The sequence below is a fragment of the Piliocolobus tephrosceles genome, chromosome 15 (genome assembly GCF_002776525.5).
Source record: "Piliocolobus tephrosceles isolate RC106 chromosome 15, ASM277652v3, whole genome shotgun sequence".
NCBI lineage: Eukaryota > Metazoa > Chordata > Mammalia > Primates > Cercopithecidae > Piliocolobus > Piliocolobus tephrosceles.
The window spans coordinates 91,611,444-91,636,835 of NC_045448.1; the positions used below are offsets into that span (position 1 = coordinate 91,611,444).

Sequence of the window (25,392 nt, forward strand, 5' to 3'; positions counted from 1 at the left end):
TTAATTTTGTATTTTTCTCTTAATAACTTCATAATTTGATTATAAAATATTCCTATTTATACCACCAATTTAAGAAAAAATACATATGTTTATATAGGAAGAGGTGTAAATACTGTATCTGGAAGCATTTATGCATTAATTTTTGGTAACTGGTTAAATACACAACTCAGTGGCTGATAACAGTAAACTTTTATTTTCATGTTCATGGATGCTCATGTTCACAGTCATCTGGCTGATCAAGGAAGGGCTCTGCTGAGTGGTTCCTCTACAGGGCACTGAACTTGTATTCAGCCTGTAGATATCAATTGTTTAATGACAATGCTGAACAGCAGTGACTAAACATTACACAAGATTCTTGTGACAGGTCACAGGAGACATCAACCTCCCAAATGAAACCACACAGTTGAATTTAAGTCCAATAATTTGTAACACAGCTTCACGAATGTTAAATATATTCCTTTAATTCAATAAGTACAAATTTTCAAGAAAATATTACTCCATTTAATTATAGAGGGGTTTGATCATTCCATGGACAAATAAATATGTTTTCAAGCTTTACAATCCTGAAAATATTTGCAAATGTAAGTTTGCATTAATAAGAAAACAAAACTGGATGTGTTTTCAATATGTGGCTTCAAACATAATTTTTTTAAATGGCCTTTTTGGGAGAAAATCATTTTAACTTATGTAAATATCCCTCCTTACCTCTCGTGTCCTGTAGAGTTGACCAATAAGAGGTCCGCCCATGAGATTTGGAAGTCAGAAAAAGAAGACTCAATATTATCCATTGGTACCTAAGACAGGCACAGAGACAAAGGTGAGGACTGGAGAAACACCTGGAAAGATACTCTAGGAAGCTGAGAACTTCAGCAACCCCAGACTTAAGTTTCCAGACAGGACTGAGGACCACACCGTTACATAGCCCATACTTCAGGGGCAGATGCATTCTGTTTTCTGAGGGAGCACCAGAGAATCCTGTTTCTAATATCAACTTTCCTAAATACTATATCCTTGGCTTTTAAAGGTTGTAGTGTGAAGATTAATCATAGGAATTGGATCATTCTGTCATACACAACAAAGACAAGAAATCAGAGGAGAAATACACTCAGGGTGAAAAATATTGTTTCTAGAATGCAATTGAAATAGGCCCTATTATCCCACAGAACTAATGTTTATGGTTTTTTGAATAAACATAGAAATTGACTTCCTCAGTCTTAAAACTCAAGATAGTTACATCTGTCTTACCTGAGCTGTTTTTTCAGTAAACCAACCATCAGGTCTCCCAGATACTATCAAGGAGCTGAAATTTACATATCACTGAATCAGGACAGTGAGACATCAGAACTTTCACCCATTATGATTGCCTAACTGACCTCCTGCTTCCTGTTGACTAAATTCTCTTTCTTACTCCTCCATAATTCTTGTTTTCCCACATTTCTTCCTTGCTATGTAAACCCTTAATTTTAGTAGTTCAGGGAGATACATTTGCGAATGATGTCCCGTCTCCTCGGCTACAGCACCTGATTAACGCTTGTTCCTTGGCAATGCTTGTTGTCTTAGTGATTGGCTTTCTGTGTGCTGAGCTGCAGGATCTACACCAAATCCCTGGCATTTCAATAACAAAATTCTCTGCAAGCTTCACTGCTTTGGCTTCTTGTAAGCTGAAATCAAATTGATCCACAACTTCTGAGATAACTTGACATAATTCTAGGATTCACTTTGTCCACTACTGCTTACCAGCCTGAGCTTGCCAGTTTGCAATTCTTCCTCATGCCAATGAACTTTCTCAAAGAGCCATAGGTAACATTTTCCCTCTTTCATAAAATGCTACCTTTCTCTTTGTTCTTCCAACATATTGAAGACCACTGATATTTCCTGTATGTCCCATTTGAGAAATATTTCTATGCAAATAAAACAAATTTAGAGATTCATCTCTACATTTTATTTAGACTTCAGTAGTTTACTCTAATTCTCTGTATTAAGACAATTCCTGCTTAGAATATCTACACTGGCTTCTTCTGTGTTATATAAACTCCAACTGAAGTCATAAACTAGACTCCTCAGGTGTCATGATCTCTGTCTTTAGTAAATCAGCAGAGGCATTGCTATGTCTGTGCAGTTGGGGCTGAGAAAGAGAAAAGAATTAGGGTCCAGAGGTGACTTCATGTCCCCCTCTACCAACACCATCAGAGTGTGGCTGCATCTGAGGAACACTCTCAGCCCATGGAGGCATCAGGAGGAGCATCTGGGGCAGCCCAGCCTCACGCGTCTGCTTCCCTGGGGGTTTATGTTCGGGTGTGTAACACTGTGGGAGGTAAACTATTATGCTGTAGACAGTAATAAGTTGCAAAATCTTCAGGCTGCAGGCTGCTGATGGTGAGAGTGAATTCTGTCCCAGATCCACTGCCGCTGAACCTTGATGGGATCCCACTTTGCAAACTGGATGCAGCATAGATTAGGAGCTTAGGAGCTTTTCCTGGTTTCTGCTGATACCAGGCTAAATAACTGCTAATACCCTGACTTGCCCTGCAAGTGATGGTGACTCTATCTCCTACAGATGCAGACAGGGAGGATGGAGACTGGGTCATCTGGATGTCACATCTGGCACCTGAGATTGGAAACATAAAAACAAATGTCCACACAATTAGTCATGTTGTTAGAGAATTTCCCTGAATAGTGAAGTAGTACCCAGAACCCTGGGCTGTGTAAACTCCCCTTGTTCTCCTTCCTTACCTGGGAGCCAGAGCAGAAGGAGCCCCAGGAGCTGAGCGGGGACCCTCATGTCCATGCTGTGTCCTGAGTGGTTCTGACTCCTACATGAAGTGTGACCAGCCTATTAATAAGTCTTCAGGGCAGGAGGATGTGCTCTGGGAACATGCAAATGAGCAGGGGATGGGGCAGGCTGGGCACAGCTGCAGGGCTGGCTCATGTCAGTAACTCAGCAGTGGCTCAGTGTCCCCAGGTGTCCCAGGTAAGATCAGGGTAGCAGAAATTTGTCTGCAGAGAATGTGTTTGTACTGGGGACTATTTTGTTATGAGAGACATTGTTTAGATTATTTTTTGACAATTTGAAATATTCCTCAGGAGTCGATGGAGTAACGTATTTCATTGGTGTATGGGGAGTATTTAGGGGGATATTCTTTTTTGTAGGAAGCACATAGTAAAATTTTAGATAGTACAATTCTAAGGTATTTAAAAGACTCTCCTCTGATTCCGGTTAGGGAAGGGGGTATTTGTCATATACTTGCAACTTTTCTGTAAATTTATCAATAGTTCCTTTAAAAAAATTAGAAATAAAATATATTGACATGATGCTCCATATATTTGTAAGTATTAGGTGATGGTGTTATGCCATTGTTCTTACCAGTATTAGTTAAAGCAATTTACTCCAAATACACAAAGATGACACTGAATTTTCTCAATGCATGCAGCACTCACAGATTCACCATTATCAAGAGTGATGGGTCTCTTTAATATCCAGAGACTAAATGAGCTGCACCTTATTCTTGTTTTGGGCACCTTCATAGTCTACCTTCTTTTCTGCCATTGAGTATTATTTCCCAAAGTTCATCTCTCTTAATGAGGGTGGCCACTGTACGGAGCATGTCTCTGCCATGCACCATCAATGACACTTTCCTCTTTTACATTTTATCAGTGACTGGGGACATCATCTTGACCCAGACACCAGCCTCCCTGTTAACATCATTAGGAAAGAGACAGTCCTTTATCACGCAACTGCCCATGTACATGGAGAAATCAGTTGTATCCAGATGAAACTGGACAGGAATTTGCGCTCATTATATCTAATATCTCTAATGTGCCCAAAAATGTCCCAGCCTGGCTCAGTAGCAGAGGAAGTGGATCCAACTATGTCAGCATCAGTGGGCTGCAGCCTAGGGCTCCACAAAATTTTACTGATGCCTGACTAGTGGAGCCAAATCACAATGCTGTAGCCTGTGCACAAACCTTCCTGCTGCTTTGTAAGCAGCCTGAATTTTAAGAGAACTGGTTATATTGGGAGAAAGGAAGAAAGTTCCATTTGTCCTCTAATTGCTTGCTGAAAATAAACCGACAAAAGGAAGATTAATAAAAGAAAATGGAAACAAAATTAACTTAAAGTGCAGTGGGATATCATCCCAGGGTGATGACCTGATAAGTCAATGAAATCCAGGTGTTTATATTTATTTTCTAGGGAAGAGGGAATCGGGAAGTGTAGGCAACTGGGAGAGAATAGATGAGAATAGAAGTGCATCCTCAAGAGAACAGGTAAGCACCTGCCTGGTTAAAGTATCAACTTCCAGTCTCTTCTATTTTTGTTTCCTGTTTTACGTTAATTGTCCCCGATAAAAATTCTCAGGAAGAATTTTCTTGAAAATATGTTTCCTTCTGAAAAATTTGGTTTTAGGTAGATAAAGGATATTTAGGAAAAGTCTTTTTATGCATTTGCTGTTTTCTAAATGCTGTGAGTTTTACATATCATCATACAAATGCAGCATAGTTTGAAATGTTATTTTCTGGATTCCTTTACTTGCAACCCACCTGCCAAGATGCTGTTCCAGAGAGATGCAGCTATAGACTGAAAAAGCAGTTGACCCCTGAACAACGTGGAGGTTGGGGCCCTGAACACTGGTGCAGATGAAAACCTGTGTAGAACTTTTGCATCCCTAACTTAAGTAGTAATAGATTACTTTTGATGGAAGCCTTAGTGATAAAATAGTTGATTAACCCCTTTTTTAGTTATACAATTGTAAACTCTATTTTTCCAATAAAGTATGCTAAAGAAAAAAATGTTATTAAGAAAACCATAAAAGTCAGAAAATATATTTACTACTTATAAAGTGCTTGCTCACAGGTAACACACACAGAAGAAAATATACATGAATCTGCAAATTTAAAACCAAAGTTATTCTAAGGTTAACTGTACCATGATGAATGTAGCAGTCCCCATTTGTAATCTAGGGCTTTCCCCTTTGTTGTACCTGTGCTCACTTCCAATGGCCGTATATGTGTCTAAGGTTCTTTATGACCTTGGGCAGAGAGATCTGCTTGCCTGCCTTGCTAGCCAGATGGCCTGGAATGTGCATCTCTTAGGAAAGTGCTATGGTTTGACTATGTCCTCCAGTATCCATCTGTTGTAAAGTTAAATCTCAGTGTAATGGTATTGCCAGGTGGGGCCTATTGGGATGTGTTTAGGTCATGAGGGTGGAGCCCTCTAGAGGAATACATTAATGACACAATAAACAGAGCTTATGAGGCTGGAATCTTTTTCTCTCTTCTGTTCATCTGTCATGTTAAGACAAGGCCTTTCTTTCTTTGAAGGAGTCAATACTCCAGGCATCATCTTGAAAGCAGAGAAAGCAGACCTTAAACTGCCCATGCCTTGATCTTAAATTTCCCATTCCCCAGAGGTGTGGAAAAATTCGTTTCTGTTCTTTATGGATTACACGGTGACAAGGAACCTTTTATAGCAGCTTGAAATGGAACAAGAGGGACAGCTCACAATCAGTGAGGATAGGATGAGGTGTATACATACCCCGGCTTCCTCATCTCTCAGGTGGAACACCCCAGAGGAATTTAGTCCATGTTTCCACATGTGGGTGATCTTCATTTCTCTTGTGTCAGGTGGGTTGTTGATGTGTCTTTTACCATTCATATTCTGTTCCCTTCCTCATTTTCCTCCTTTCTTCCCAGTGTAAATTTGCTGCCTAAACAGGAATCCTCATTGCTGGTGGACCCGAACTAAGATAGTAAAACAAATCATTTATCTTTTCTATGAGAGGTATTTCCCATCTTTATTCTTATCACTTCTCTCTCTTTGACATGTAGGAATATTCAGGAAGCGCTTAATTTTTTTTAACCAATCTATTTTAGATTGAATTTATGAGGTGATTTTTTGTTATTGTTGTTCTGTTTGTTAAAACAAAAAGATAAGTTGTAATCCACCAACCAGCTGAAAGGTCTCCTCTCCTGGCAGAGATAACTTCAAAGAAAAAAGAAAAACTAGGTTAGGCCATGACAGGGAGGTGGGTTTAGATGTGCCTCATTATACTCTTCTCCCTTTGGAGTTCAGACACAACTGACCAGCATTACCATTACAACAGAGATCTTTAGACTGACAAAACAGATGCTTTGTAGCAATAAGATACCATACTCCAACATGACAGAGAATAGGCCCTGAAGAAAATCTAAATATTTTACCCTAAAGATTTTTCTTCATCATATTCTGAAGTGGCCCTACAAAGTTGCCTGTAGTGAGGGAAATTTTCATTCTTGAGGAATCTCTTCCCCTTACTAAGTCTTTTCCAAAGAATCTGACATTTTTTTCTTAACGTCTGATAGGCATCATTCACCATCTACTTTGCTACCCACAGGATTCTTCCACATGACAAGAACCATGGCTTCCACGCACCCTTATCTAAACTCAAGTATTTCTTTATGATGAATTCAACTCTTTAGGCAGTGCTTAACTCTTTCAACCAGTGGCCAGTCAGGAAACCTTTGAATCCATGTATGACCTGGAAACCCCTGCTTCAAGATATCCCACCTTTCCAGGACAAACTAATATATATCTTCCATGTATTGATTTATGTCTTTCCTCGTAATTTCTGTCTCTCCAAAGTGTTTAAACCCAACTTGTAATCCTATCACCTTGGGCACATATTTGCAGGACATCCTAAGGCTGTGTCACAGGCCATAAGCTTTACCTTTGGCAAAATAAACCTACGAATTGATTGAGACCGGTCTCAGACACTCCTTTGTTTACACTGGGTCACAGACCTAAAAATCCTCTAAAACTGTCTACACATCAATAAATCTACATTAGAGACAGTGGAGTGATCATACCTCAACAGTTGCAGCTCACAATTTGAAGAAACCTGAGTCTAAGATTTGGTCCAGCTCTCTTGTTTCATAAAAATACTTTGCGATTTTTAAAATTTTACTTTGGAGAGGGACAAGTTTGGGGAATATGTTAATGGCAGTGGAATGAATGATGTCCCCACCCCAAAAGATGTCCATGTCCTTGTCTCTGGAACCCAAATGTTATAGGAGTTATTAAGGAATTATTATAGGCAGATAGAGAGGAAAGGGGGAACTTGGGAAGGTTTTCCTTCTTTAAAGCAGCTCCAGAAAAGTTTCTTATCTAGCAGGAAAACCCTGGCTCCTAGGGCCAGGTTGGCAAGCTTTGATATGCAAATTCTGCCCATTAGAAACTGAGTCCAGCCAAACATGGCAATTCCCACCATCTTCTTCCTTGCTCCCACGTATGCCTGGCAACATGGCTGTCCCCACATGTCCCCATGTGTATAGAATATTTTGGCACCCTGTGTTTGCATATTAAAAGACTACGGTGAGAAGACCAGTTACATTGCAGGCTACATGAATGACATGCCTAGTCAAACCAATCCCCAGAGTCCTATGCAAATCAGACACCATTTCCTCCAGCCTCCTCATATAGAAGCCTCTTTTCTGCTACACATGGAGTTTTCTCTTGGTTTGAATCCTGCCTTTCTCTGTCTCTGTATGGAGGAACTGTTTTCTTCTTCCTTCCTTCTTGCATATTAAACCTTTCTCTCCTTAAACCACTTCACTCGTGTCTTTGTTGTTTTATCCAAATTGTCATGAGATCAAGAACCCTGGTGTTCCTCCAGTCATCAGAGCCATATCATAAAAATTCTACCTTACATAGCAAAAAGACAACTTGACAGATGTAAGTTAAGGACTTTGAAAATAAGAAACCTGGCTATCGAGATGAAACCAATATGATCACAAAGGTCCTTAAAAGAGAGGAGGATGCTCACAGTCAGAGAAGAGCTGGGACAATGGGGAGGGATGTGGTTTGAGGAAGGAAGGGGCCATGGAAGCAGAAATGTGGGAGCACCTGAAAGATAAAAAGCAGAGAATACAGTTCTCTTCTCTGCAGCCTCCAGAAGTAATACAGACCTACTGACACCTTAACATTAGCTCAGTGAGACTTCTGATCTCCAGAATTACAAAGTAATACATTTATGTTGTGTGAAGCCAATAAGACTGTGGCAATTTAAATAGCAGCTTTGGAAACTAATGCAAGGGAAGAGACATCTTTCACCTGACTGAGCGCATGGTTGTCCTCTGTTCTTGGAAATATTTTCGCCTTGTTTTCTGGTGTCAGTCTTGTCAAGAGACAGAGAAAATTTTTCTGAGAGAAGAGCTAGCACAAAAATTCTTTTTAGCTAGAAAATCTCTTGGGTAAAATGAATGATTACTTCTTATATGATCTAGGTAGCACAGAGTTTAGGGGTCAGATCTTACAGCACATGATAGGAATAAGAGGGTTTTGCTTGTTGGTCTGTTTTCATATTAGGAGGGAAAATTAGATTTTCAGGACACAATCTATGAGGGACAGACTGAGTCAGAGCTATTGTAAGAGAAAGAGGAGATGTGGAAGGAGTCAGGGCAATGAAACATGTGTCCCTGTTCCCAAATCAAAAATAAAGTCATTGATTTTAGAAGGTGAAGCAAACCTCTTCACCTTCCATCTTCTTAGGAAGGATTGAATTTTTCCCCAAGTCCCTGCCCCTCCTTCACTCCCCTGACATTACATTGTGGAGCTAATCACATGTGCCCTTAATCCCTGCTCCTGTCCCAGGCTGGGAGAGGCTCGCTGTCCTTACCATACCTGAAGGGGTGGCCTGTCCCTCCACACCTGTGGGTGCTTCTCGTTAGGTGGGAAGAGAGACTTGAGAAAAAAAATAAAGACACAGAGACAAGGTATAGAGAAAGAAAAGCGGGGCCCAGGGGGCCAGTGCTGTGTTTTCAGAGGACCCACACTGGCACCGGCCTCTGAGTTCCCTTAGTATTTATTGATAATTATCTTTACCATCTAAAAGATAAGGGAGTAGCTAGAAAATAGGATCATTGTAGGGAGGAAATCAGCAGTAAGACATAAGAACAAAAATCCCTGTAACATGAATAAGTTAAAAGGAAAATGCTGTGCCTTGAGATGCATATGCGAACATCTCCAAAAACCTTTTAGCAGTATTGCTCCAGCAAGCCCCACCTTATTCCTAAAGGCGGTTTTCTCCTTACTTAGTAAACAAAGCACACAATGGGTTTTACCCGGAGATGTTCCATTGCCCAGGGAGGGGCAGGATTCTTAATCAGCAAGCTGCCTTCAGGTACTTGTTTAACAAAGACACATCCTGCACAGCCCAATATCCATTAAACCTTGTGTCACCACACCACTTGTCTCTTGCAAGGACAAAGTTGGGGGTAGGGTCACAGATTAACAGCATTTCAAATACAGAACTAAATGGAGTCTCTTATGTCTACTTCTTTCTATGTAGACACAGTAACAGGCTGATCTCTCTTTTCCCCACAATACCCAGCAGGATAGAGCTGGTGCCCTAGACACCAAAGTAGAAGAGGATGGCTTCTGTGCAGGCGATAAAGGCTTTACCACCCATTACATTTCACTATTATTCTAAGTAAAGTTGTGTGGAGAGGAGTGAACATATGGGCAACTTTACCTGGTGGGCTTGGAAGAAGCCAGGCTCTGAGAATGACAATGAATTCACATTTCTAATTTTCCAGGTGGCAAATGCTAGCTTTCGCAATTATGGAGTTGTGGACTTTGAGTTTAAGAACAAGACAGACTTTCAGGTACTGCAATAAATGAGAAGCCATTTGGAATAGGGTCCTTAGCCCAGGGCTAAGGTCAGGCTGGAAGTCCCTGAGAACTGCCAGGTGCTGGTCCTGAGCTGTGGAGGAAGCATCTGCTCTCCTGAGTCACAGGGCTGAGGACCTGGGAGGAACCACAGGCCCTGTCCACAGGGCTGCCCTGCAGTGGCTTGAGGGAAGGAAACTGCTCACAAATTCACAGGTGCTTCTTTAAGCATATATCCCGCAGCCTGGGAAGAGTGAAAGTCTCAGGACTCAGACCTCAGGACTGGTTGTGGATTCCTGGGATGGGTGCTGTCAGCTGTCAGCTGTGCCCTCCCTGGTCCTGAATGACTGGGACCCTGTTGGAGCCAAAGAGGGAGGGTTAGCAAATGTCCTCAAAGTCTTTTTTTTTTTTTTTTTTGAGACGGAGTCTCGCTCTGTCGCCCAGGCTGGAGTGCAGTGGCCGGATCTCAGCTCACTGCAAACTCCGCCTCCCAGGTTTACGCCATTCTCCTGCCTCAGCCTCCCAAGTAGCTGGGACTACAGGCGCCAGCCTCCTCGCCCGGCTAGTTTTTTTTGTATTCTTTAGTAGAGACGGGGTTTCACCGTATTAGCCAGGATGGTCTCGATCTCCTGACCTTGTGATCCACCCGTCTCGGCCTCCCAAAGTGCTGGGATTACAGGCTTGAGCCACCGTGCCCGGCCGTCCTCAAAGTCTTTACTCAGCCTGACTGTGTTCTGCTTGGAAAGAAAAGGACCACACACTACACAAATAAACATAAAATCATGTGTGTATGTAATATGAATATCTAATATAAACTTAACATATTGAATACATATAATCCTTTAGAAATAAGTTATATTTCTATATTTGTATATACTATGTATCTGTTTAAGAAAAAATATGTGATATGTGTTTATATATAAAGAGAACTTTGATTGCTAGTATGTGGTATAGTTTTAAACTTTAATAAATTGAATGTGAACATTGAAAATGAACACCAGGTGCAACACCTGATGGCCCCTTTCTTACCACAGTCCCTGAGAGTGATAAAGCTCAGGATCCTCTTCCATGTTCCCCTGGGCTGAGAGCAGAGAGCTGCTCATTGCTGAGGATGATGAGTGGCATGATGTGGTGTGTGTGGAATCACAGAGCAGCAGATGCCCAGGAGATGGATAGTGAGTCTGGGCCCTGAATGGAGGGAAGTTTTTTCACCAGAGGTCAGCATAGACAAGTCCTTTTCTGGTCATTTCCATCAAAGAAAGCAGCACATGTGGCTCAGAGGCTGCATGGTCACAGGATGAAGACCCTCCAAGGCTCATTTCCAACTTCCCCTCTGGCTGGGGTGATGTGGGATCTCTCTGTCCAGCTTTCATGGCTCACCAGCTGCTGGGACTCTGCTGACAATGGTCTATGTCTATTCCATACACAAGCTTCTCAATATTTGACATTTTACTTTCTGGTCTCCAGTAACCACGACTTGCCAACTATGACCCTTCCACAGAGATTCATGGAGTAGGGCCACACCCATGGGTTCAGCAATGTGCCGGGCCATGCACGTAAGAGAAACAAGGCATGGGCTGCCGAGGTATGAAGTGAGGATGAATTTGCATCATGAATTCAGAGTAAGAGGTGGGAGAAAACATCCTGACATGCTCCAGGCAGTGATGCCCACAAGATACACTAGAGGTGTCCATAAAGGAGGTGGGAATAGGATGTGAAGCAAAGAGGGGATGTGAATTCAGCCTGTTCCCCCAGCCTGTTTCCCTCAGAAGATTTCAGACCCTTAGCAGCTCCTGTGCAGAGCTGTTGCTAGGGAAGATTTCTGCATGACAGGGGACAGGAGGAGGGAGCACATACCTCTGAAGGCATCTTGGTTGCTGATGGCCAGAGTGACATCTGTTCAGGCCTGCTGCCCCTGACCCAGGAAGGGATCATGTCCAGCGGGGCAGCAGGAGCCAGCGGGAGCTCAGAGCAAGGCCTGGTTTACACTGATGCCAGACTAGGATGCTGTTCATAGTCCAGCCAGCCCTGCAGCCTGCAGGTGACAGTGACCCTCTCACTTGGGACACAGGGAGGGGGCTGGAGATGGCATCCACACAACATGCTGACTATTATCCAAGTGGGAACCAAACATGCAGATCCCCAGATATTAATACGAAGTAAGCAGTTCATTCAATTTGCTGCAATTCTGATCAGAAAGAGAAAAAGCAGGCTAACAACTTCATCATCAAAGAAATGTTCATGTTTAATACAAACTATCTGAGGATGAAGCCTCAGTCCCCCTTCCTCACCAGGCAGTCAGAACAGAAGGTGGAAGAGAAGAAAAGATGGGTCCAAAGTCCACAAGGTGCCTCCTGAGGCTGATCCTGCTCAGAGAAGGTAGGGGCAGTAGATTGTCTGCTGGGACTGCCACACCAAAATTCCCTGGGCTGGATGGCTTAAAGGAAGGACATTTACTTCTAACAGTTTGGAAGGCTGGGAAGTCCAAGATAAAGATCCAGAAAGATCTGCTTTCTGCTGAGGACCCTCCCTCTGTTTTTCAGATGCCACCTTCTGTCCATGTCCTCACATGGCCTTTCCTCACTGCATGCATGGATGTTGGGGGTGGAGGAGAGCTGAATGGGGTCTCTTTTTTAAAAGACACTAATCTTGTTGAATCAGGGCCCCACCCTTATCATCTCCTTTAACCCCAATTACCACCTTATATGCTTTATCTTCAAATGCAGCTATACTGGAGGTTAGATATTCAAGATAAGAATTTCCAAAGCACAATTCGCTCCATAGTAGGTGGACTTTGAGGACACAGCCAAGGCAGGCATGAAGGCAAGGCTGGGCTTCTAGTCTCAGAGCACAGAGCACAGAAGTGGGTCCCACAACTCAGGACACTGGCAGCTCCACCCAGGTACTCTAGATAACACAGAGACCATATTCCAGCCTTAGGGGCTATTGATAATGAAACATTGTCACTCCTAAGCTCTCCCAGTATTTCTATGATCAGGCTTAGATCTTAGGGTTATTATGGGGTTTGTCTACCATCTAGTGTCAGGATTGTGGCTTAGCATCTTACATAGGATTACAGATGCTGAGTCCCAGTGAGTCTTGACTGTGAGTCTTTTCATGGATATTAATGAAGGGGATCTCAGGCCAGATTCATCAATCACTAGGCCAGATTCACAAAATAATTTCTCTTGTCAGTAAACTAGTTACATAGTTGAGGACAAAAGATATTCAGAAAAGTTATTTGTGAGAAAAATATTATGAGCCAAATTCTATGACCCATATGAGATATCAAAGGTTTTGGAAGAGATGATAGGCCACGAGGAGTCCTGCAGGACCTAATGGCAGGAGTGGGAATGGGAAGCACAAGGTGCTGTTCCGGAACTGTCATCCCAGTCTCCTTCCTCCCATGCAACAAACCCTTTCAGAGCAGCTCTGAGGACCACTGCAGCTAAAGAGGTGAAAGGGGGATCTTTCAGATGCCCCATTGTCTGCAGTCATTGAGCCTGTGTCAGGATCACCTCTGCTTGTATTTCTAGGATACCTGAGGTATTTATCCAGGTACAGCAGGCAGTGTTGGGTGTTGGTAATTACATGGAACATCCATTATGTTCCACGAGTACGTGCCCATTGCCATGTTGATTGTGCAGTGAGGTTGTTTCTTGGTCAAAGTGAAGTCTCATGGAATATTCAAAAACATGACATAAATTCCTCTCAAAGGTGGCCATAGTAGCCCCAGCATCTAATTGTGTGACATATATTTAGGTGTCCAAGAAGCAAACTATTGTCATAGTCCTTTTCCCTGCACAGGGGATCCTTTAATAGTTCAGTCACTCAGTTGCTATTTTCCTGACCAGGTAGCTGGATTGTTGATAATGGCCCATGATTTAGTGCAAATGGAGTAAAATACAGCGTAAGGGGGCAGCCTGCATGGCTACTATCATTGCATGTAGTTTGGCCCATTGGGCAGGATGTTCATGTTAGTGTCAGTCAAAAGATGCCATTCCCTGGCTGGATGGTGGTCACACCCAGCGGACCCACTGGTGTCTGTTTTTTACAATCATCAGGGCCCCCCATGCCATACCGACACAGACATGTCTCTGAATCTTTGGCTCATTGTGGCCAAAGGAGAAGCTAAATTGTCCCCTTTGGTCATTTGTTCCCTTTTAGGAAGCTTGGAATTTGTTTATGGGCATTCATTCCTTTGCACATGGATCCTGTGGGAACTGGGTTAGGGTGAATTCTGACTGCATCATTTCCATTTAATAATTTGGATCTGTTGGGCCTGTCCAGCTTTATTGATTGTGTTTGTAGACACCAAAGTGAGAATAGGTAGTTAAGGTAGTGGCGTCATGCCTGATGCTCTAGCTCTCAGACACTCAGACCCTATCAGTTTCCTACAGTAAGCAAGGAGTGGTCTTTCAAAAGAGGCACTCCTGGTGTCTGCTGTTGCCACAGGCTTCAGTCAGCATGCATAGAAATGGTGGACACCTGGATTTCCATCAAGGAAGCAGGCTCTAAAGGTTTTAAAGAATTGCCTCAGTCACGCCTTGTTGAACAGATTCCACGGGTACCTTTGCAAAGGACCTCATTCAAGGATGGCAACTTTCTTCGTGATTTTGACTAATGTGACCAAAAGAACACCCAGGTAAGGTTTCTACTGTCCCCAGTACCCAAAAATACCTAGTATCTTCTGGGTCTCCTTCTTATTAGTGGATGCCACCAGGACCAACAACAATTAACTATACCTGGGATACCTCCTCGGTTTCCTTTTCAGGTCGCCTTGGCATTCATCCTTCAACAGTACATCGCTGGTCTGCCAAAATGGGTCATTCCATTGTGACACCAGGCTTTGTGACATTTTAATCTTTTTGTAGCAACTATTAAATTAACTAGGTAGTGTTCCAATCTCCGTTGAATATGCAGTCCTGCTTTTGCTGAATAAGGTTCTGGGGCTTGGGAAGCTTAGGTATCAGGCAGGAGTGGATATGCCCCACTGTCATGCCTTGAATACTTAGCTATGAGTGGGGATAGCCCCTCAGGCAGCAGTGATGTTCTGTGGCACAGCATCAAAATGTCAGTACCTCTATTGCACTCTGCAGTGAGAACCATGGTCACCAGCACCCAACATGGCCCAAAGGGAATGGTCCACGTGCAGATCAAGACATGAGCACATACTCACTACGGGGTCTCATTTGTCCTGACACCTTCTGATGTCATCAGTTTAATTTCTTCTGACAGGACCTGGAAATATTGTCAGGTGGATTACAGCATATAAAAATCCCAGAGAAGTCTGAATTCCTTTTTTTCACCTTTCACCTTGAGAGGAAAATAGGGCCAGTAGCCTCTGGTGGAGACCTTGGCCCTATTCCTAACTGTGCCATTCAGACAAAGACATTTGGTCTGTAATGTGGCTTAACCAAACAATTACACCAACCAGGATGCACAAAACTTCACTGGCCTTTTTCCATGTCTCTTTTATAGAGAGTGAGCCTCCGTTTCTGTGAAGGCCCTTTTTGTTGATTTTGGTTCCTTCCTAGATGCTTCAGGGACCACTGAGAGTATCTTTCTTGTTTCATTTTGGGTGACTCAGGGTCTATCTGATTACCCATGTCCTGAGCTCTCTGGCCCTAGGAATGAGCAGTCATACAACTGTCTAACAACTAGAGAACTGTGTACCCCATTCCTATTTCCACATTCTTTTCTCTCTGTCTCAATTCAGTAAGCCAGCTGATCCTTATTAATGGGAGGAGGACAAATGTCCCATTTATCCTCCCTCTTCATTAAACATCCATCTGTATGTCCAGCCCTTGCATCCCCAGGCTGATGTCTCTGTCCTGGGCCAGATACTGGAGAGTATTTTTCCTCTAACTTCACCAATAAGCCATGGTTCTCTCAGATCAAACCTTCTCACTGCACCAATTTTGCCAAGAAAGTTTGCTGTGCACAGGTCACCAACTTACCCAAATCTAGTGAGACAGAACACCAGTTACATAAAGTGAATTATTACTTACAGAGAGTCAACATGAGAGAGCACGAAACTGCCTGGGCCTGATTGACTCTAGCCCATGCATACCCCACAAGGACTGCAGCCCACCCTGGGTTTTATGTCTTGGAATCACATGACACACTGACCTAGTGTTGAAGGAATTACTGTTTCCAGTAGGGACAGAAACAGAGCCCATGCTATATTGGCCAATCTTGCCCTATCTCAGAATATTGCATTTCCAGAACATTCTACAGTTATTCCTGAAAACTACAAGCAAGAAAGGGAAGGAGACTGGGTTGATTCATGACTAAATGGAAACTGTTCTGCAAATACTAATGTGAAATCATAACTCAGTATTTTTGTGACTAAGTTATTTCACTTAGTGTAATGTCCTCTAGTTTCATGCATGTTGTAGCATGTGTCAGAATGTCCCTCAATAATATCCTATTGTATGTATATACCACATTTGGATTACCAGTTCTCTCCTTTGTGAAGATGTGAGTTGCTTCTACTTTTTGGCTATTATGAATAATTCGGTTCTGAATATGGGTAGACTAATATCTTCTCAAGTTAATGTCTTCAATTAATTGGGTATATGTCCAAAAGTGTAATGGCTGAGTTATATAGTATTTCTATTTTTAATTATTTGAGGAATCTCCATATGGTTTCCCACAGAAGGTGGGCCATTTACATCACCACGACAGTGTCCACAGTAGTTCCAAATACCTATATTCTTATCAAGGCTGGTCAGTCTCTGTTGGGGGGGAAAAAAAAACAACTCCTAATAGATGTCAAGTGGGGTTTCTTTTTATTTTTCTAAGGATTAATAATATTGAACATCTTTTTCTATGCTAGTTATCTAATTATCTCTAAATAGTCTTCTTTAGGGAAATGTCTATTCATGTACTTTTTATTTTTATTGTTGACAGGTAGGACCTATGTTTGTACAACAGATATTATTAACCCCCATCAGATACATGATTCACAAATATTTTCTTCTATTCCACATGTTGCAATTTCCCTGGGTAGATTTTGTATTTTGATGCACATTTTAAATTTTTATGTAGTCCAATTTATTATTTTTCTTTTGCCTGTATGTTGGTGTTAAAAGTGTCAGTGTTTAAATGTCTATAAATACTGACTTACTATACTAAGGAGGTCACACTAGGCCATCTCTCTGATGGTGGAGCTAAGAATTTTACACTCTTCCATTTTGTACCAGGGGACAGTGCAGATACATGAGAACCCAGTGGTTTTGCCGAGCTTATTTGTCTTGCATTTTTGGTGACATGGATTGTTGTTCACGTTGGCTTCCTCTGGCAGGTCCACCTGGAAAGCATTATATTTAGCAAGAAAAAAGGAGAGAGTGAATGATGGCCCTGTGGACTGTGTATATTCTCTGTTGGAAATGTCAAATCCATGATGCATAAAGGGATTTACTAGATATATTAAATTCCTTACAAATTGTTGAAAGGCCGTAAGGAACAGGCTCCAGGCAAAGACACTAGAACAATTCCAAGAACGGCACTTGGAGCGCAGGCTGGGGAGGAGCTCCTGCTGCCTGAAACTCCACATTTGAGCTGTCTCCTGCAGAAAAGAAAGCAGCACTTCTTACCACTGTCCCCAGAAGGACAGCAGTTCTGCTATCCATTGCTAGAGACCTGACCCCTTTCTCTGCAGCCCTGCCTGTGTTGATTACATCTTCATTTCAGTCTCATGTAGATTCATCTGTTTTCATGGGTACAGGGGTTATTTCTGCCCAAGTGCATCCTGTGGCTTTATATTATAAATACACATCTTTCTACACTTCAATTTCCAGGCATTACTAGTATCAACTGCAGCATGCTACAACCTAACATAAAGATTTTCTTTAAAGAACATCATGGTACCCACATAACATTGTCCTCCCCAAAATGTGGGGAAACTCCAATCTGTTCAGCCCAATGCCATCTAAGAAAAAATGTTCTTGTCTCATGAGCCATTAATTTGTTTACTTATTATTTAATTTGTGGTCTAAATTGTAAAGGTGGCTAAAAATAGCTCTTTGATTTTTTCTAAAGAAAGGGTGTATAGAAACATTAAATTATTTAACACACATATATGAATGACTCATTTCGTTATTGTCAACAGCTTCTTTCATATTTATTTTATTGTCTAGTTTCTAGCAATACTTTTTCTGTGGTAGCATCTGGAAAGGCTACTCTTCATGTCCTTGGCTTCCTAAGACCCAGATGTGGTGAAGAATGCCCATTAGCTGTGTTACTACACCATGGGTTATGATTGAGATGAGGGAGGGAAAGTGCCTGATCTCACTCAAATGTGCTCATTTTCCTGAACTGGATCACAGCCAGGCAGCACAGTCCTGTGGGCACTTGCCACATTTCTATCACTATATCTTCACTTGCCACATTTCTATCAACATGAGCGTGTCTTCCTTCACTGTGGAAAACACAGGGTGGGCAGGGTCAAGGAATAGCAAAAGGAGTACTTGGAGTTGCCTGAGCTTCCACTCTGGTTTCCCCAAATGTTTTTGATCCATTTAATTTATGATAATAAACACCTTTCTGCCTAACCAGACAGAACTGCTTTTCTCAGATCCAACTGATTCAGTGATAAAACTATATAGAAAAATAAATACATTTTTCAACGTTTAAGCTGACCAGGAGGCTGTCCCTGGTGTTTACCCCTCCACATTCCACTATGCATTTCATCTTCCCTTTGCCTCACTGGGGATCCAAGTGCAGATAATGCTTCATATGTCTGTGATCCCTAGAACTTCATCCTGATGACTGTCGAAACCTTCTCTGAGTTTTACCAGTGGAAATGACAATAAATACAAACATTCCAGAAGGTCCCCTAGAGTCCATATTTTCTGTACTTCCTCTCTAAAATATGTAAAATCAATTATGTTTACTCTTGCTTTATAAGGACTCGATCTATGGCCCCAGCACACACTCTAAAACCCTTTGTTGACAATTTGTCCTGTATTGTATTAAGCCTAAATGGTCACATGCTTATCATATCATTTCTTCCAATTTAATGGAATAATTGTTATGTCAACTCTTTGGATTAAGAACCATCAACCAGGCCAGCGTCGTGGCTCACATCAACCAGGCCAGCGTCGTGGCTCCCAGCTCTTTGGGAGGCACAGGTGGGTGGATCATGAGGTCAAGAGATCGAGACCATCCTAGTCCATATGGTAAAACCATGTCTCTACTAAACATACAAAAATTAGCTGGGTGTGATGGCGTACACCTGTAGTGACAGCTACTTGGTAGGCTGAGGCAGGAGAAAAGCTTGAACCCAGGGAGGCAAAAATTGAAATGAGCCGAGATGGTGCTAATACTCTCCAGGCTGGCAGCAGAGCAAGACTCCATCTTAAAAAAAAAAAAAAAAAAAAAAAAAAAGAACCGTCAACCGTCAACCAGAAAACCACAGCCCTGAGAAAATAGAAATCGAGTATTTCAAGGTGTTCAGTTGGCATAACAATGATGAGTCTACAGCTCTTTTTCAAGATAAAAATATTCTGTTTATGAGAGTAAAAGCACCAGTCTCCGTGAGTGTTTCAGAGCCTCCACCACTTCTGAAGGCATAGCAATTCAACAGCCCAGGGGTTTGTGTGCCAGCTTCGCTTGACTAATAATGAGTTTTTCCCTGTCTATAGGGAAAGCTGCACCTGTGCACATGACAAGAGCATGAGCTACACTTCGCTTCACTTATTTTTTGAGGTAAACAGCTTGCTTGATCCAAATCCATATTATGGATGAATTTCCTGACACTTATAAAAGCACTTGGAAAATCCTCAAGGAATATTTTATACAGAAACATAACCGAAAAGAAAGGCAAATTCATATGTAGGAAAATAACCACTGCCCTCCTCATGTTACATGAGGTCCACTAGAATCACCTGATACCAGCTGTTAGTCTCAGCCCTGATGTGTCATACAATGTTAAGGGTTCTTCTTGGCAAATTAGGTATTTATAAGAGCCAGTAGCCCTGTAAGTCTCAGTTAGTTGCAACTCATATTATTGAGTCCCCACTGGGACCTCCACAACATTGGTTCATGATATTCCCTGAGAAAGCTGGGAAAGGTGACTGACTGAAGTCCAAGTGTTGGATCATCCTCATTATTAAAAGCTCCTGCTCACTAATGGCATTTCAATTAATATTCAGTTGGAAAGCATTTTCTTTGATTATGGCTCATTTTTAAATGTCTAGTCATAGCTCATCCAGAATGGCTTTGTCTGCAATCATCCTGTTGCATTTGTTTTGAGGCCTGATGATCTGTGAAAACCAACAGCTAATATGATTAAATTGCTGTTCTCTTGGCACTGTGATCATCAGATGTAATCCTTGCAATTTCCCCACTGTTATGGTTTTTACATTTCCAGGGCTTCCCTGACAATGGCACTGATGTGACTCCATCCAGCATCCATTGTTGTGAGAACTCTATTTGGCATATCATCGTTGTGGACATGAACAAAATGGAGACTTTCATAGGATGCAATGGTTAATATTCAATATTAGTCAAAATTTGTTATAGTCCTAACCTGGGAACTCTACTTGGTTGGAAAAATATTATAGGTAATGACAAGCATTTGGTAGAGTTTTAAAATAAAGAATACAAAGAAATTTTCTTAGCAAGAGCATCAACTATATGTGGTGCACAATGCCATTTTTGTATGGAACATAACAAAGATTATTTAAATGTATATGAATACTATATGTATTTGTAACCAATATTTTATCAAATAAATGTATTTTCACTTCTATGTATATTATATACATATATGCACATTTTTCCATAAAGTAAATTTTAATTTTTTATACTGAAATACTAATTAGTTTTAATTTTGACTTCTATTTTCCCTTAATAACTTCATAATTTCATTACTAAATGTTCACATTTTTACCACCAATTTAAGAAAAATATATTTGTGTATATATAGGTAGAGTTATAAATACTATATTAAGAAGCTTTCATGCATTAATGATTGGTAACTGGTTAAATATACAACTCAGTGGGTGATAACAGGAAACATTTGTTTTCATGTACATAGATGCTCATGTTCCCAGTCATCTGGCTGATCAAGGAAGGGCTCAGCTGAGTGGTTTCTCTGAAGGGCACTGAGCTTGCCTTCAGTCTATAGATATCAATTTTCTGAGGACAAGGCTGAACAGCAGCGAGTACACATGACACAAGATTCTTGTGGCAGGTCTCAGGAGTCAACAACATCCCAAACCAAACTGCACAGTTGAATTTAAGCCCAATATTTTCTAACTTGGTTTCACACATTTTAAATATATTCCTTTACTTTAGTGAGTACAAATTTTCAAGAAAATGTTAACTCCATTTAATTAAAAAGGTGTTTGATCATTCCATGGACAAATAATTATGCTTTCAACCTTTACAACGTTGAAAATATTTGAAAACGTAAATTTGCATGAAGAGGAAAATAAACCTGGATGTGTTTTCAATATGTGGCTTTAAATATATATTTTTAATGGCCTCATTGGGGAAGAAAACATTTTAACTTATATAAATGTCCCTTTTTGTCTCTCTCTTGTCCTATAGAGTTGCCCGATAAGAGGTCCTCCCATGAGATTTGAAAGTCAGAAAAGAATGACTCAATATTCTCCACTGGTACTTAAGACAGACATAGGGACAGAGGTTAGGCCTGGAGAAACATCTGGAAAGATGCTATAGGAAGCTGTCAGCATCAGCACACCCACCCTTACACTTCCACACAGGATTGAGGACCACGTGGTTAGAAAGCCCATAATTAGGGGCAGATGCATTCTATTTTCTGAGGGAGCACCAGAGAATCCTGCTTCTAATATCTTCTTCATGACTACTATATCCTTGGCTTTGAAAGGTTGTAGTGGGAAAGTTAATCATAGGAATTGGGTAATTCTTGTCATAGCCAACAGAGCCAAGAAACCAGGAGGAAAGGCACTCAGGGTGCAAAATGTTGTTTCTAGAATGCAATTGAAGTAGGCTGCATTATCCCATGGAACCAATGTTTATGGATTTTTGAATAAATGTAGAAATTAACTCCCCCCCTTCAAGTCTTAAAAATCAAGATAGTTAGATTTGTCTTATCTGAGTTCTTTTTTCGAAAAGCCAAACATCAGGCCTCCAGATACCATCAAGGAGCTGAAACTTACATATCACTGAATAAGGACAGTGAGATCCTTAGCCCATTATGATTGACTAACTGACTTCCTGCTTCCTGTTGACCAAATTATCTTCCTTACCCCTCCCTATTTCTTGTTTTCCCATGTTTCTTCCCTGCTCTATAAACCTCTAACTTTAGTTTCTCCCAGACATACATTTATGAATGGTGTCCCATCTCCTTGGCTGCAGCACCTGATTAAAGCCTGTTCTTGGCAATACTTGTTGTCTTAGTGACTGGCTTTCTGTGTGCTGAGCAGCAGGATCTACACCAAATCCCTGGCATTTCAATAACAAAGTTCTCTGCAAGCTTCACTGCTCTGGCTTATTGTAACCTGAAATCAAATTTACCCACAACTTCTGAGATGATTTGATATTATTCTAGGATTCACTTTGTCCACCACCGCTTACCAGTCTGAGCTTGCCAGCTCCCAACCCTTCCTTGTGTCAATGAACTTTCTCAAAGAGCAATAGGTAGTATTTTCCCTTTTTCATAAAACGCTAACATTCTCGTGTTCTTCCACCATACTGAAGACCATTGAGTTTTCCTGTATGTCCCATATGGCAAATACTTCTTTGCAAGCAAAACATTAATTTTAGAGATTCATCTCTCCATTTTATTTAGACTTCAGTAGTTTAGACTCTAATTCTCTGTATTAAGACAATTCCTGCTTAGAATATCTATAGTGGCTTCTGTGTTATATGAATTCCAAATGAAGCGATAAACTAGACTCCTCCGGTGTCATGATCTCTGTCTTTATTAAATCAGCAGAGGCATTGCTATATCTATGCAGCTGGGGCTGAGAAAGGAAAAGGAATTGGGATGCAGAGGTGACTTCATGTCCCCCTCTACTAACACCAGCAGAGTGTGGCTGCATCTGAGGAACACTCTCAGCCGATGGAGGCATCAGGAGGAGCAGCTGGGGCAGCCCAGCCTCACATATCTGCTTCCCTGGGGGTTTATGTTCGGGTGTGTAACACTGTGGGAGGGGCACTGTTATACTGTAGACAGTAATAAGTTGCAAAATCTTCAGGCTGCAGGTTGCTGATGGTGAGACTGAAATCTGTCCCAGATCCACTGCCACTGAACCTTGATGGGATCCCACTTTCCAAATTGGATGCGTAATAGATCAGGGGCTTCGGGGCTTTCCCTGGTTTCTGCTGATACCAGGCTAACCAGCTGCTAATGCCCTGACTCGCCCGACAAGTGATGGTGACTCTGTCTCCTACAGATGCAGACAGGGAGGATGGAGACTGGATCATCTGGATGTCACATTTGGCACCTGAGGTTGGAAACATAAAAACAAATGTCCAAATAATTAATCATGTAGTAAGAGAACTTCCCTAAAAAGGCTGTAATATTCCCCTTCCTTACCTGGGAACCAGAGCAGCAGGAGCCCTAGGAGCTGAACGGGGACGCTCATGTCCATGCTGTGTCCTGACTGGGTCTGACTCCTGCACGAAGCATGTCCAGCCTATTAAGAAGTCTTCAGGGCAGGAGGATGTATTCTGGGAACATGCAAATGAGCAAGGGACAGGGCAGGCTGGGCACAGCTGCAGGGCTGGCTCATATCAGTAACTCAGCACCAGCTCAGTGTCCCCAGGTGTTCCAGGTAAGACCAGGGTAGCACAAATTTGTCTGAAGAGAATGTGTTTCTACTGGGGACTACTTTGTTATGAGAAACCTTTTTTCAGGGTTTTTTTTTTTTTTTTTTTTTTTTGAAAAGTGGAAATATTTCTCAGGAGCCGATGGAGTAATGTATTTCATTAGTGTGTGGGGATTATTTAGAAAAATATTCTTGTTTGTAGGAAACATGTAGTAAAACATTAGATGGTAAGATTCTCAGGTCTTCAAAAGACTCTCGTATGATCCCAGTTAGTGTAGGGGATAAGTGAGCTATACTTGCAAAATTTCTGTGAGTTTAACATTGTTGCTTTCTAAAAACGTTCAAAATAAAATTTATTGACATGATGACACACACACACACACACACACACACACATATATATATATATATATATATATTTGTAAGTATTAGGTAATGGTGTTATGCCATTATTCTTACCAGTTTAAGATCAAGCAATTTACTTCAGATACACTAAGTTGATACCATGTTTCCTCAATGCATGCAGTGCTCACAGATCCACCATTGTCAAGAGCTACAGGTCTCTATAATAACTGGAGACTAAATGGGCTGCACCTTATTCTTGTTTTGGGCTCCTCCACAGTCTACCTTCTTTTCTGCCATTGAGTATTATTCCCCAAAGTTCTCCTCTTTTAGTGAGGGTGACCACTGCACGGACGGAAGATGTCCCTGCCATGCACCACCAATGCCACTTTCCTCTTTTACATTTTATCAGTGACTGGTGATATCATCCTGATGCAGACACAAGCCTCCCTGTTAACATCTTTAGGAAAGAGACACTCAATCTTGTATCAAGCAATTGCCTTTTGTACATGGAGAAATCAGCTGGATCCAGATGAAACCGGACACGGGTTTATATTCGTTATTTTTGTTTTGTTTTGTTTTGTTTTGTTTTGTTTTGTTTTGAGACGGAGTCTTGCTCTGTCGCCCGGGCTGGAGTGCAGTGGCCGGATCTCAGCTCACTGCAAGCTCCGCCTCCCAGGTTTACGCCATTCTCCTGCCTCAGCCTCCCGAGTAGCTGGGACTACAGGCGCCCGTCACCTCGCCCGGCTAGTTTTTTTTTTTTTTTTGTATTTTTAGTAGAGACGGGGTTTCACCGTGTTAGCCAGGACGGTCTCGATCTCCTGACCTCGTGATCCGCCCGTCTTGGCCTCCCAAAGTGCTGGGATTACAGGCTTGAGCCACCGTGCCCGGCCTATATTCGTTATATCTCATCTCTCTAATGTGCCCAAAAATGTCCCCGTCTGGCTCAATAGCAGGGGAAGTGGATCCAACTATATCAGCATCAGTGGGCTGCAGCCTAGGGCTGTACAAAATTTTACTGATGCCTGACTAGGGGAGCCAAATCACAGTGCTGTAGCCTGTGCACAAACCTTTCTGCTGCATTGTAAGCGCCTGAATTTTAAGGGAATTTGCTGATATTGTGAGAAAAGAAGAAAGTTCCATTTGTCCTCTAAATGTTTGCTGAAAATAAATTGACAAAATGAAGAATAATAAGAGAAAAGGCAAAAAAAATTCATTTGAAGTGCAGCAGGATATCACAGCAGGGTGATTACCCAGATAATTCAGTGAGATCCAGTTGTTTATATTTTCTTTCTAGGGAAGAGGGAATGGGGAAGTGTAGGCAACTTGGAGAGAATAGATGAGAATAGAAGTGCATCTTCAAAAGAACAGGTAACAGCCTGCCTGGATAAAGTATCAATTTCCAGTCTCTTCTATTTTTGATTCCTGCTTTGTGTTAATCTTTCCTGATATAAAAATTCTCAGGAAGAATTTTCTTGACAATTGGTTCCCGTCTGGAGAATCTGCTTTTAGGCAGGTAAGGGATATTTATGAAAAGCCTTTTTGTGCATTTGCTGCTTTCTAAATGCCTTTGGTTATTCATAATCATCATACCAATGCAGCACAGTTTGAGATGTTATTTTCTGGATTCCTTTACTT

The 25,392-nt window shown here is 41.6% G+C and overlaps 1 long non-coding RNA gene and 1 gene segment (V, D, J or C); one reads left to right on the top strand and one right to left on the bottom strand.

Moving 5' to 3' along the window:
* LOC111534338 overlaps positions 1 to 25,392 on the bottom strand; it is a 783,107-nt gene that overhangs the window by 530,010 nt on the left and 227,705 nt on the right.
* The window catches only part of LOC113220071, a 40,934-nt gene continuing 18,461 nt past the window's right edge, over positions 2,920 to 25,392 (top strand). The window contains exons 1-2 of the long non-coding RNA XR_003307020.1: positions 2,920 to 2,971; positions 4,193 to 4,266. This is a non-coding gene — a long non-coding RNA (uncharacterized LOC113220071). The remainder of the gene's footprint in view (positions 2,972 to 4,192; positions 4,267 to 25,392) is intronic.